This window comes from Neopsephotus bourkii, unplaced genomic scaffold (assembly GCF_033783945.1).
Source record: "Neopsephotus bourkii isolate Nb327-2 ecotype Australia unplaced genomic scaffold, CSIRO-AGI_Nbou_v1 NB_1423, whole genome shotgun sequence".
Taxonomy (NCBI): domain Eukaryota; kingdom Metazoa; phylum Chordata; class Aves; order Psittaciformes; family Psittacidae; genus Neopsephotus; species Neopsephotus bourkii.
Window position 1 is genome coordinate 1,457,432 of NW_026901900.1, and position 12,858 is coordinate 1,470,289.

The 12,858-nt window shown below is 37.7% G+C and overlaps 1 protein-coding gene across 2 annotated transcripts in view; it reads left to right on the forward strand.

The window, feature by feature from the left end:
* PTPRR (protein tyrosine phosphatase receptor type R) overlaps nucleotides 1-12,858 on the forward strand; it is a 149,614-nt gene that overhangs the window by 39,945 nt on the left and 96,811 nt on the right. Inside the window, exon 1 of one of the 2 annotated variants that reach the window (XM_061368005.1) lies at nucleotides 134-274. The exons of the other annotated variant lie outside the window; for it this stretch is intronic. The gene's annotated coding sequence lies outside the window, so the exon portion shown is untranslated. Of the gene's footprint in view, nucleotides 1-133; nucleotides 275-12,858 lie in introns of those variants that run through there. 2 annotated transcript variants of the gene reach the window in all.

The following is a 12,858-nucleotide window of genomic DNA, read 5'->3' on the forward strand; positions in this document are numbered from 1 at the left end:
GCTTTAACAATTTTTTTCATTTCTGCCAGTCAAAGTTTGAAATTCATGATTAATGTATGGTGCTCAGTTTGAAGCTGTTGGAATGACAGACTCTTCAGCACTGAATTCTACCGCAGCTAACAAGGCAGATCGGGGAGGTCAAAGCTTATTTCTTGTAGTCTTACACAGGCAAGGAAATCCTTTTCCTCATCCTTAGTGTCTTGATTTCAGAAAGCTCGCATCATCTCCAGTATGTTTTCTTGGAAAAGAGAAGGCTATAAGAAAGAGGTGATTGGTAAGACTTTATTCATGTCATTACATGTCTTTTAATATTTTGAAGATGTCAATGGCTAGTTAGCACTATAGATAATCATCCTAAACCACTGTAAACAGGAGTGATTATAAATTGTAACAATTCTCTCACAAAGTGTATTAACTATAAAGGTAATGGGGCATGCTTTTAACCATTATTTTAACCTTTTAACCTTTTAACCTGTATTTTCCTTTTTTATTTTTTAGTTTTTCCTTCTTAAAGGAAAACCTTGGATTTTTTTTTTGTCCAACACTGCATATTCTATAAAAAGTTATATAGATTTCTAGATCAAACTTCACTTTATCTTAGTTTTAGCTTACCCCCCATTTTACCCTTTCTTCTTATTTTCACTTTTGCTCTTACGTAATTTAGAAGAATGGGTTGTACCTCGTTTTTTTTCAGGGTTGTTTTTTATTAGTATTTTTTCTGCATTTTGCATTATGTAATTCTTAAAAACTTGAAACAATTTGGATAAGTTAAATAAGCGGTAACAAAAACTTAGAAGCACAGTCAGAAAAATAGCAAAACTGGAAAGAAAATGAAAATAAATAACAAAGCTGGAAATAGTTTTCTTCTATTCCAGTTGATGGCAAAAAACTTGGACTGAGGATGAAGAATTAGAGGGGAAAAAAGATGTATCATAATTTTCATTTTCCAAAGCTAAATGCATGTAGGAATTCCAACTGTAATAAGGTCAAATTTGCCAATTTGTTTGTTGACTTTTTTTTTCTTGCTTAGAAATTTCATATTAAAAACATTCAAATTATGTTTTCCTTGGTGAAAAAACAAGACCAAGTTGGTTTTCAGTTGGAAAACTTTCATACAGAATATGTCATCCAGCTCTTCTGGGGCTGACAGCTTCTCGCTGTTGTGGATTAAAATCATGATTCGGAAAAGTTCTGGAGCTGTTCTGTTTCAGGTATCTGAGAATCATCCTGGAGCTGCCAAGTACCAGGTTAGAGATCTGAGGGGTTACAAATGCCAGTGCCAATAGATCACCAGCTCTATCAGCTTTATCAGTGGGGCAAAAGGAATTTCCAGGTTTCATTTCTGCTGCTGTGCGTTTCCCTGTATTTATAATAATGATGTTGTATGTGGATGATGCATAGTTAAGGAAGAAAAAATTAAATCTCCCTTAGGAAGAAAATGTTGTCATCTGTATCAGACTTTCAAATATTAGACTTTGTATGCTTCCTCAAATGAAAGACAGAAAGCAAGCAAGCTACAAGCAAACACACTTTAAATTACAGCTCATCTTGCAGTCTGTCATGGAGAAACCAATGAAATTATAGGACTCCCAACAGTTCCTGGAGGTTTTTACGTTTCCCAAGAACTGTTAATTGTATCTGCCATGCTGTCAACTCCACATCCTTGCAATGGCAATGCCAAGGTGAGAAAGGGCAGTGTAAGCATGAGGTTTTACAGGCGACAGGGAGGTGTTCCGCAGTTGCAGTCAAAGACTGTGTGTGTCCTCTGAGGAATGTGCCCTGGCAGATCGTGTTCCTGGTGAATTGCTCTGCAGGGCAGCTTCACATGAATGGTTTAAGCAGTATCTCTTGAGCAAAAAGTTTGCTGTGGAAAGACATTTGTGACTCAATCAAAAAAACCCCATACTTACGTTTTTCTGATTAGCAGACCTTCTCATCGTTTTTGAAATCTTTGTTAATGGCCTTGTGGTCATGTTTCAAACTTTATAACTGCATGGTGAGAAGTTAAAAATGGATTCAATTAAAAGTACTTGAATCTTTCAGAGAAAATAATTCCCTCAGAAACAAAGGAAGTCATATTATCTTGTTTAACTCCCTGACTTGCTTTGGTAACTGGATGAAAGAATTTGAATCAAAGCTGTCTTCATACAATGTGTTCTCTACTTCAGAGATTCTCTAGCTTACAAATTATACCAGATGTATTTAAGACTTTCAAAGCATGCGGTTTATTTGTAATTCTAACTGTGAATGTATAGCCTAGTCACATCAGGAAGGAAAAGAATTATTAGAAAAGGTCAGTGTGTACAAAACCCACTTACCTACCTGCATGATGGAATTATGAATGTACAGTTTCCAGCATTGTAGGGAAAGAGGTGATCATTCAAAGTAATATAGCCAATATTTAATTGTTCCAGTATTTAACTGTTCCACACATGTGTGGGCATGTGTGTGTATGCATGGTATCATTCAGTGGTATCATCCACTTTGGAACTGTTCTTCAAGGCAGTTTCCCATTTATGTGGTTTGCCAGCACATTTTCCTCAAAGTAGCACAGTGTCCTTGCACAAAACAGCGCTTAATTCCCTATATTCTATGTAACTCCCTATATATATCTGTATTTATGTATAGCTATGCAGTTCTTATGGGTATGTGTATATATTCTGATACAGTCAGTATATATCATACTGAAGCGTGGCTTTTATGGTACAGATCTCTGAAATGCTTTATAACTTAATTTTTGTGACACAAGTCTGTCTAATCAGATTTTAAACACCCCAGTTATTTTGTGGTAGAGAATTTTACATCCGCGATGCTCAATGAGTAGTTATTTTTAAAAAACCTGTTAACCATTTCTGTGCTTCCAATGTACACTGCAGATTTTCACTGAAGAAAAAACTAAGTTGAGCCTAGGTTGCTGTTTGTTTATCATATTAAAACCCATGGTATATTCGTCCCTGGATGCACACATGTAACTCCCATTTGCATTACAGTAAGTATCACGCAAGCACAGAGGAGACAGAACAGTTCCCCAAGGCCTTTATATTATCCTCCATGCATTAACTCATGTGGAGCGGAACAAAATAATCTGAATATACGAAGGCTTTTGAACTAGGGCTATTGACCTGTATTATCCTTGCTGCACTAATTCCACAGAACCAACAGAGCTGATACAGACAGAACTCCCCCCCCCCACCTCCCCCCACCCCCCCAAAAGCATACAGATATTTTTCAAGCCTTTTGGAACACAGTGAGGGGCAAAAGGCTGCTCTGCTCTTGTACGTGTGGTTAGTAAGTTACTGAAACCTGCAAATTATTGGGTGTAAGTCGGAAATATTGTGGAATGTTTATTTTTAAAAGGTTTTTCTCATTCACCACTGTTTTATCTCTGTATGGGTAATATACAGGTATTGGTGACTAAGGTCTCTCAATAGGTGATTAAGGATAAAACTATTAGTGTTCTTCAGCCTTACAGGTAGTGAAAATATGAACTTTTCATTCTGAATAAAGCATTATGTATTATAATATGAAAGAGTTTAGATAATTTTGGAGTGAAAATAATCTACTGAAGCAACATATTCTATTGAAACAGCCTTTTATATTAACAACTTATTCTGTAAGAGACTTTTGACTAAGTTTTTAGGTTGTTTTTTTTTGAGCAAAACTAGGACAAAATCATAGGAAAAGCTTAGGCCAGTAGCTAAACTAGCTCTAAAGCTAATAACGGTGGTGTGCAGTTTCCACCCTCCTATTCTTTTAAATGTGACCTCACTCAGAAATAGCAGTTGTTCTTTGTAGAAAATTCAGACAACTAAACATTCTAATGAAAATATTTCTTGGAAACCAATTAATTTATCTGGATTTCTAAAATATATTTGGGTCATGTTGTATAAACCTTTATGGAAGATATGCTTAGAATCCTCCCAGCATATTCTGAATGAAATTAAAAGCCTAGTAATTTAGTTCTGTTAATATACAATCCCTGTTACCATGCCATTTTCTGTTTAAAGTTCAGGTGTCTTCATGGCTGTGTTTATGAACTCTTATGCAGTAACCATAGGTTGCAAATATTTGTTCACTTATTGCTGGTTGTTGTCCTTCTTACCTGTAATAAAGCTAAGTAAACAGCTACAGGCAACATATGCTTATCTCATTGGTAGGCTGCAAAATGATGAATCAGAGGGAATAATTATTTGGAAAATAGACTGCTTCAGAGCAAAGAAAACCACCTACCTTGTGTCATCTTAGAAACTTTTAAATATATTAAGAGAATATTGGCTAGGAAGGCCAGACTAAACAAATATGTGGGATGTTAGCATTTATTCCTAATGTAAAGAGACAGAGTAAAAGGTCACAGAAAAAATTTCATTACTGTAAATCTACCAAAGATGTCGCTTCCCCCTGGTATAGAACAAACTGTTCTGTAAAATAAGTGTGTTCTCAAATCTCATTTTTATAGGACTTGTCTCATTACTCTCTGAATTCAGTGGCAATTGTCCTCATGGTATTAACAGTGTACAGCTACTTTCCTGCAAGGTACGCTCAGCTCTTGCACCTTCAGGATTTTATTCAGCAATTAATCCCTCCACTGATGTTTGAGCATGTCATACCCTTTTTGGGTTGTCTTAGTAATGGGGTACGAGGCTGGCATGAACCTAGGTTGAGAACTGGTATTGGGGCAGCTAACACAGGAAAGAAGCCATGGGGCAGTGCTGGGTAGGAAGTAACAGAAGGAAAAACAAGCAAACAAACCACCAAAATTATCTCTTCAGGAATATGAAACTTCTTTGGCTTTTCTAATGGAGGTTCACAGGTATGAATTTAGTTGTTTCTGCCTTACACATTGGTGACTAATAGTCACATCTTTCTAGTCCTTTTGCTATCATTTCCTTCCCTTGCATTTCATCTTACGTCTTTTATGCTGCCTCATTTCCTTTCTCTTTTCTACTCATTTCATCCCTAGCTAGGGAATGGGGAAGGAAAATGAAATAGTGCCTATCTCTAGTAGTATTTCATCTTGACACTGGATTTATTCATGCGACTCAACTGTACTGCTTCCCTAATGATTAATTTCTTGACCTTCCACATCTCCATGTAGATTGACTGCTGGCAGAGACCAGTGGAGTTTGCTAGTCCATCCACATCCTGTTTCCAAAAGTAATTTATTAGGTCCCTCCTATCTTGTCTTCAGAGGATCCTTTCTGAGGAAACTTTCTGCTTCCTTCTCTGACACCACAGGATTCCATTAGAGATATCCAGTCTCCAGTCTTCCCCTGTGAAGAAGCTATTAACTATAAATATTTTAATCTAGATTTCTATTCAAAGGCATCCTTCATTTTAGCCTTCCTCAGGCCTTAAACTACCATGTTATATATGTACTGCCTTTCCATTTTTGCCATGTATTCCATAGAAAATCACTAGGAAATTTTCCAGTATTCTCCCACACTATGTCATGATCGGACTTCCTGTCCTTTCCATCAAATGTGTATCATCCTATTCAAATTTGTTGCCCATACCCATCACTGTTATCTGTATACTTTTTTTCATAGCAATTTGGTAAGCATCTGTCAGACGGATTATGTCAGTGCTCCCATGTGAGCACGTGTATATCCTAAAGCTATGTGAAAGCAGACAGTCGAGGAAGTCCACATGAAGAATCACCTTGAAATTATTTCTGTGTTTATTGTTCTTCCCACTCAGTTCTCCAGTGAGAAAGGGAAAATACTTCTGAAAAATAGTTTAATTTTTTATGAAGCTGTGGAGAGGTGCAGGAGTTCTATTACCTGCTGAGAAAAGAAAGCCCAAGCGGGCACATAACACTGTTACTTGAATCTGTCTGCTGTAGCAGGAAAACATGTATTGCATACCTTTAAAAAGTTCTCTTAGCCTCCCAGCACGATCTGAGCTGTTCTCACTTGTAACTAAATTTAGCATAACTGCACAGAAACAGAAAGGAAAAAAGCAAATAAACCCTGAATCTTCTCTTCCATTAATAGTTAATTGTTAACTGTGTAATGTCTTATAAGATGATGTTGGGCAGATATTCTCCTTTATTACAGATGCTGTGATATTATTAGAGAACAGGAAAAAATAATGGAAAATAATCTGCAAATAAATGTCAACCTCAGACAAATAAAACCTGAGATTTTTCTTCCTCTTCTAAAACACTTAAGCTAGCCGTCAGCCTCTAACAAGGAGTATGTCTGGGAAAGTAAATCGATGGTAAGGTTTCATAAAAGAAAAGAGCTCAGGTGCTCTTTAAAGGTTTTGTGGTTCTGTATTGGTTGTGTTAATGAAGTTCATTCTCTGTAGATGATATAACTGCACATGCTAATGCTTCCTGCATTAGTGAATGAATTCCCTTTTCTCTTATGGCAGAGCAAGTCTCTGGTGAGAAACTGAATTCATGATGAGATATAGGTCAATATCTCCCATCTGACTAGGGCAGTCCTCCCACCAGCCTGCAGAGAATGTGGGTGGTAATGAGAAGGGTGCAGGTTTCAGCAGAGATTGAAATAAATGAAATGAGCTCTGCTTGGCAGCAAAATTATCAGTAATTTTAGTCTTGCAGACCTGATGTTTAAATGAGTAATAGGAACATCTCTGATAATACAGGAATAAACGAAAAGTGGAGAAGCAAAAAAAGTCATCAGCTTTTCTGCTTCAGCATGTAATTCATGCTATGCCTGAAAGTGTTCAAAAGAAAGAAACCTTCCTTTAACTGAGGATGCCCATTTCCTGACTCGTTTGTGGCCTTCTGGCTCTCCCAGAACTGACAGCTGCAAAAAGCAGAAGGGAATATAGTTGAACTGGTATCTCTAAGTTGCCTGTTAGGCTGCTGTCAGTAATGGGAAAGGTGATTGCTTGCAGAAGGAAACATCAGGCATTCAACTGTAATTTTATCATGTTTGAGATAACAGCAGGCAAAAAAAGATGTTGATGAGAAACAGAGGTTGTGATTACCCTTCACAACATCTTCCAGCTCTGAGGGTGGCCTTAAGTTGTCTTTCCTTCAAGAACTGATTTGATTTTCATTGTAATGGTAGTTTCTAGACCTGATTCCTACTGAGAGTATAAAGGAAGGGTTTAAGCCTTTCCAAGGGCTGTCTGAATTTGCATGAGTCAAGACTTGTGAGAAAATATTTTAAAGGCAAGGAACTTGTAACAGTGATCCCTTCCTAGCAGTGACAGGATTATTTGTATATGAATAGTTTATTTCCTAGGACTTTCTAGTGAAATACTTAATACGGATAAATACACATTTCCATTGCCAGCAAAGAGCAGTTAATTCACTGAGCTCTGAAGAGCTATGATGAGATCTTGTGTAGCATTTACTATATAATAATAGTAATAATAAACCTAATTTACTATTAGAGTGCCTCTCTGCATGTTCAATAACAGGCAATGCCCTCTGGATAACTGATCAGTTGCCTCGCATCCTTTTTAGTGTTGACATGATTTGCCACATCCCAACTGTCACAGTGTATTTCAATTAGGCTTGATTCCCTTACCTAAAAAGGTCTGAAAAGCTAATTGGCACAGAGGTACTTTGGTCTCCCAGTTGCATGGAAAAATACAATTATCTAGCAGACGGGGTGAGGGAATACCCAGAGCGATGATGTTTTCCACTGTCATTGGGTAAATCTGGAAAAGTAGGAATCTTTATAGCTAGAGATAAGAAGAAGTAGTAGTTAAATTTCTCCCTGACAGGGAGATGGGTTTATATTTTATAAAAGTCTCAAAAATTCAGAATACCCAGTTTTCAGCAGCTATGATACACTAAGGTATTTTGGAAACTATTATTGCCAGTGAGCAGCTGCAATAATACGCTTATTTAAATGTCACATTTAAAAGAACTGATATATTATCCTTCTTAAATACAAACATTTTGAAAGATACGTGGAGGATTCATGGAAAGCTTTCACTTCTGATGTAAATAATTAATTAGTGGGGATAATTTACTGCTTTCTGTTAGAAAGGGCTTAAAAAAAATCCCTTCTACTATTTGCCAGTGGAAAGTAAATGCTAGATGAGTGCCTGTGCTCATTTTCCAGTCTTATATCTTCCTATTCATGACCACAGAGAGAACTATTTTTTCATGCACTGCCGCTACCATCTAGTGTCATGAAAAATACTAAGCAGGGTTTGTATTGTGTATACTGAATGAATGTCCCTGGGTACTTCATCAAAGTTGCTATAACAGAAGATGCAGCCATTCAGTTACAGTATTTGTTGTTACAGATTTCTGGGTTTGTGAAAGAAAAGACGGAAATAACCAAAAATAGTTTCAGGGCAGATCTTCTGGTTTGCAGCTACACCATAAGCCCACCACGCACAATATGTCTGATTATTCAAAAAATTGAAGTCTAGATGGCAAAGCATGATGAATGAATATATGGCTGGTATAGCACTACTGACTTCAGGGAAATTACGCTAGCACAAATCTAACCCAGTGACCTAACAGGTACATCTGTTGTCAGGCACCTACTTGTAGCTGTTTATCATTTCAGTACAGTTCAGTAACATGTCAGTATAATGGAGAGGTTTTCTTCCACTCCTAGAGAGCTTCCAGCTGATTCTGAAACTAATTGAAAAATCACTCCTCTGTTTTTCCTCTCAGTTTATGAAGAAATTGAGCCCATCTGGTTTATGTCCCTCTCCTAACAGCATCCTCTGTGGGGTTTTAATCAAATCTGCATTCTAGCAAGATGTTTTGAGTTTCTGCTTGCTCTCTCATAAGTAAAAGCGTCCTTTTGTTCTGGGGGACTCTGTTTTTATTAGACCACTGTTAAAGATATTAAAGAAAAGACTTTGGAAATAGTCTCTCACCATCCCCCTAAAAATTACTTACCCGATATTTATGAAATAACTGCACACATTCCACCCCATTAGGCTATGTGAGAACATGTAGCTTAAGATCATTCACCAGTAGGCTGTTCCTCAGTCCACAGTTCATAAACTAATAGACATTAGGAGGCTTACACAAGAACCTGATTTATGGTTTAAATCCTAACATTGCAGCTGTCAATAACCAATCTTCCTCTCCCCCAAGAAGTAGCCCACAGAAGTGTCAGGTTGTGACAGGGGCTTGCATTGAAAAGGGAGGGTTGTCTAAAGTTATTGACAACAGACCAGAGAAGACATGCACAGTGGAAAGCTTTGACAGAAGCAAATGACACCTTGTGAATACTTTTTTAGCTATTTCTCTGACAGAGAAATAGCAATTTGCCTACTGTCACTTTTGCTTAATTAGTACAAGCCTACCCCAAATCCATCAGTGTCAAAGGAAAGATTCTGACTGAATTCAGGCAGCTTTGGTTCCAGATTTTTAACAGGTCTGTGCTTTCTGCTCTGTTTGCCTAATTCTCTTCTCCTTACTGCTGCTGGAGGAGCACCACAGCTCCTCTATCATCCTATCACAAGGTGAATACATGACCTTAGCAAAGTCCAATTGGAAAAACCAAATCTCTGTGTTGTATCTGGCTGTCAGAAAGATCAGCATGAAAATCTGTCGTTCAAGGACACATGTTTGAATTTACCATACTTGTCAAATCTTTCACCTGATCCCTTAGAGCTCTGCCTGATCTTAATTTTTATGCCTTTTATTAAATCAGCACTATTATATTTGATTATGGAAATGTGTTGAATGAAGAAGAGCAAGTGCCTTCACTCACTGGTTTTCAGAGTACAGATGAGGGGGAGAAGCAGTGTGGGGCACTGAGATGGTCTGTACTTTAGCACAACCAAAGAGCAATAAATTGTCCAGAAGTGCAAATCATCAAAACCTGATCAGTGGCTCCATGTCCATTCTCACCACCCAAAGATCTGGCCAAATGATACGAGCAGCTTGAACAAATCTTGGAGGAAAGTGCCTTTTTTTTTTTTTTTTTATCTCCCATCTCTCAAACTCAATACAGCCAATGTGGCAGATAATGTGGGCAAGCCAGTGGCAAGGTTCTGCATTGATTCATTGCAACAGCCAGCAGGCAACTGTGTAGCTGTTAGCCTGAATTTTTTTAGGGTACATTTTTCTTGAATAAGAATGAAATGTTCATCACAGGGCTATCTCTCTTGTTTTCATTTGACATTTCTCTCTGTTTAAGTCATTCTCAATTTCTATGAAGGAATTCAAGACTATTAAATAGACTTCTTAGGGAGGTTATGAGTCAGCTAGAGAGCAGAATGGAGTTTGGCATCTAAAATGCATGCAGGAACATGGGCTTGTTGCTTAAGTAGATTAGCAGGAAAGTAAAACTTTGAGCAGTGCTGAGTGGTATCAGCAATGACATTTTCAGCCAGTGTCCTAGAAAGACATAGCAGTTCATGTTTCCCAAAGAAGTAGTAGAGACTGTTTGCAAAGCTCAGGAAGACAGCTCTGCATGATTTGAAGTTCATTCATGTTTGATTATTCTTCACCTCATAAGTCCAGAAAGCATATTTTTAACAACAAAGTCAAAAGTGATGGAATAATTGCAGGAAATGGTTTTAATGCACAGGCAGCTAAGGAAACCTTGTTTTTTAGCTCAGTCACTGTTTTAAGAGGCTCTTCTTTGACATCCCCAGAATTTCCCAGGCTAATAATTAAAGTGAGCCAGGCAATTAAAGATAATAGGTGAAAGTATCACACAAATATAAAGGAACATTTCTTGCTGAGATAATAACAGGAATAATTAACTTTGAATGTCAAGTAACACTGCAGAACTCAATATATTCAAGTTACAGGTTTTATTCAGAGATATTTTACTTCCATCAGCTGTGGGTTTCAGCTGCAGGAAGTGTTTAAGTTAGAAGCACTATCTTGAGATGAAGTAGAAAGTTCATAGCAAATGTTAGTTTTAAAACGCACGTCTTTCCTTTTCTTGTGAAAGTTTATTCCTATTAATATAAAATTGATCTGTGTTCTTGAACAGAGTATTCAAATTAGTGCCTGCTATTCTGCTTTATTTAAGGAAATGCATTTTTCTACCAGGAGGTTTGAGAAACTTCTCTGGCTGAAGAAGGGATCATTGGAGAAACAAAAATCTCTGCCTTCTGACCAATGCACACTTCACAGGGCAAAATGGTAATGCGAGGACAAATTCTTTGCTATATCTGCATTGCTGAAGCTCATATGGATATCCAGAAATTAGTCTGCTTTAGGACAGATCTGGTTTTAGTCCACTACAAAACGAGCCAGAATCAGTAAAGCTGAGTTAAATATTTTTGATAAGCAATAGATTTGTCACAAAAAATATCATCCCAAAGAGAGTTCACACTGAAGTCTAATTCTATAAGGCACTTTGAAAAAAATAGCTGGTGGGAAGGGCAAAGAAGAGGACACAGAAAATCCCTTCTATGCAGCAGCTAGAATGCTTCCCAGGGTATGGAGACCCTTCCTGATCTTCAGGGCATTTGAACATAGTTTCTGGACTTTCTGCTTTTTTGCATTGGATGCTTTCATTGTCTTCCCTTGACAATTTTTTACCCACTGTGAGCTAATTTGAGATTTACTGGGACTGTAGCTGTAGCATTTGAGCATTCTTGGTGTCCTAACCACCAGGTTAGACTGTCTTTCTCTTCCTTTTACTGGCTGAATGTACTTTATATAAAATGGAGGAGTTTCTGAGAGAGAAATCGGGATTTCCTTCACCAAGGGTGCTAACTGACCCTGGGGTGTTACTGTCTTCTGGGAGCCCAGAGATGACAGTTAAGCTTATTCAGCCACTGGTGTGGCAGAGTGGTGGACCTTATGTCTTGCATTTCCCATGGGAGCCTTCTGACTCCTTGGCTCTTTCAGTTTAGATGTAAACATTGACCAAATCTAATTTTTAATATATACATTTTTTTCTATAAGTGCCCCAAAGTGAAATGCCAAACGGAAAATATGACTTAGGGTAGGAAATGCCTTTTTTTTTTTTTTTTTAATTCCTCATTTCAGTGGGAAGTCAAAATTTATGGTTTTGCTTCATTTTTATAGTTTGTCAGATAGATGAAAGCACTGAGTATTTCTGCAACCCTGCAGTCAGCAAGGGCTACAACAAATACTGTGCTCCAAAATGCATGCCTCTTCCACCTGAGCAGGAAGGATAACTGCTCTCATGATATCTGTAACAGCAGGCATCCATTAGTTGGTGGCAGACAAGTGAAGGGGGGAATGTGGCAAAAGTTTTGTCATTTATTACACATAACACATCAGAAAAGAGGGCAGCTCTCAGGCCTGCTGAGCTCCATCTTGCAGAACTTAAACTGCCTGCCTTTATTGCAGGTCATTAGTCACCATGACCATTAGAAAAAGAGAAATAGATACTGGAAAACATACAGCATGGGTCTGTGGGGACAGGGGTGATTCTTGCCCTCATTACTTGTTCTGTTTCTCCCACTGATAGCTGAATTTCTGTGATAAATGGCAGCATTGCATATAATTAATACTGTGTATAGTTTGTAAATCAGTCTGTAATGTACTTAGACATCCTTTAAGATGAAAGGTACTCACCAGTATCTCTGTGAATCACAGGACCCTGTCTTGTCAGGAGATACAGTAAGGCATAAACTTTTTCCCACAGATCACTGTCTTCCCACGCCTTGCAGTTTTACAAGAGCAAGCCATCTCAGGAGTTCCATGCTTCCCTTTTATACCATTCAACCAGATCTTTACCTCTCACTCTTTTAATCATTTCCCTTGTCTTTCTTGTCCGCACCCTGCATCAGTCATGTTAATTTAAATAGTGGACGGTCTGTATAACTGCTAAAAGAAGAATGTCTCCTCTCCCTGTCCAATTCATATTTTATGACCCAATGAACTGCTCAAGGTATTAATTGTTAAAATAAAATAACAGCACCCATGAACATAATATCTGGATCTTTAAAAAGTTTGCTTGTTAT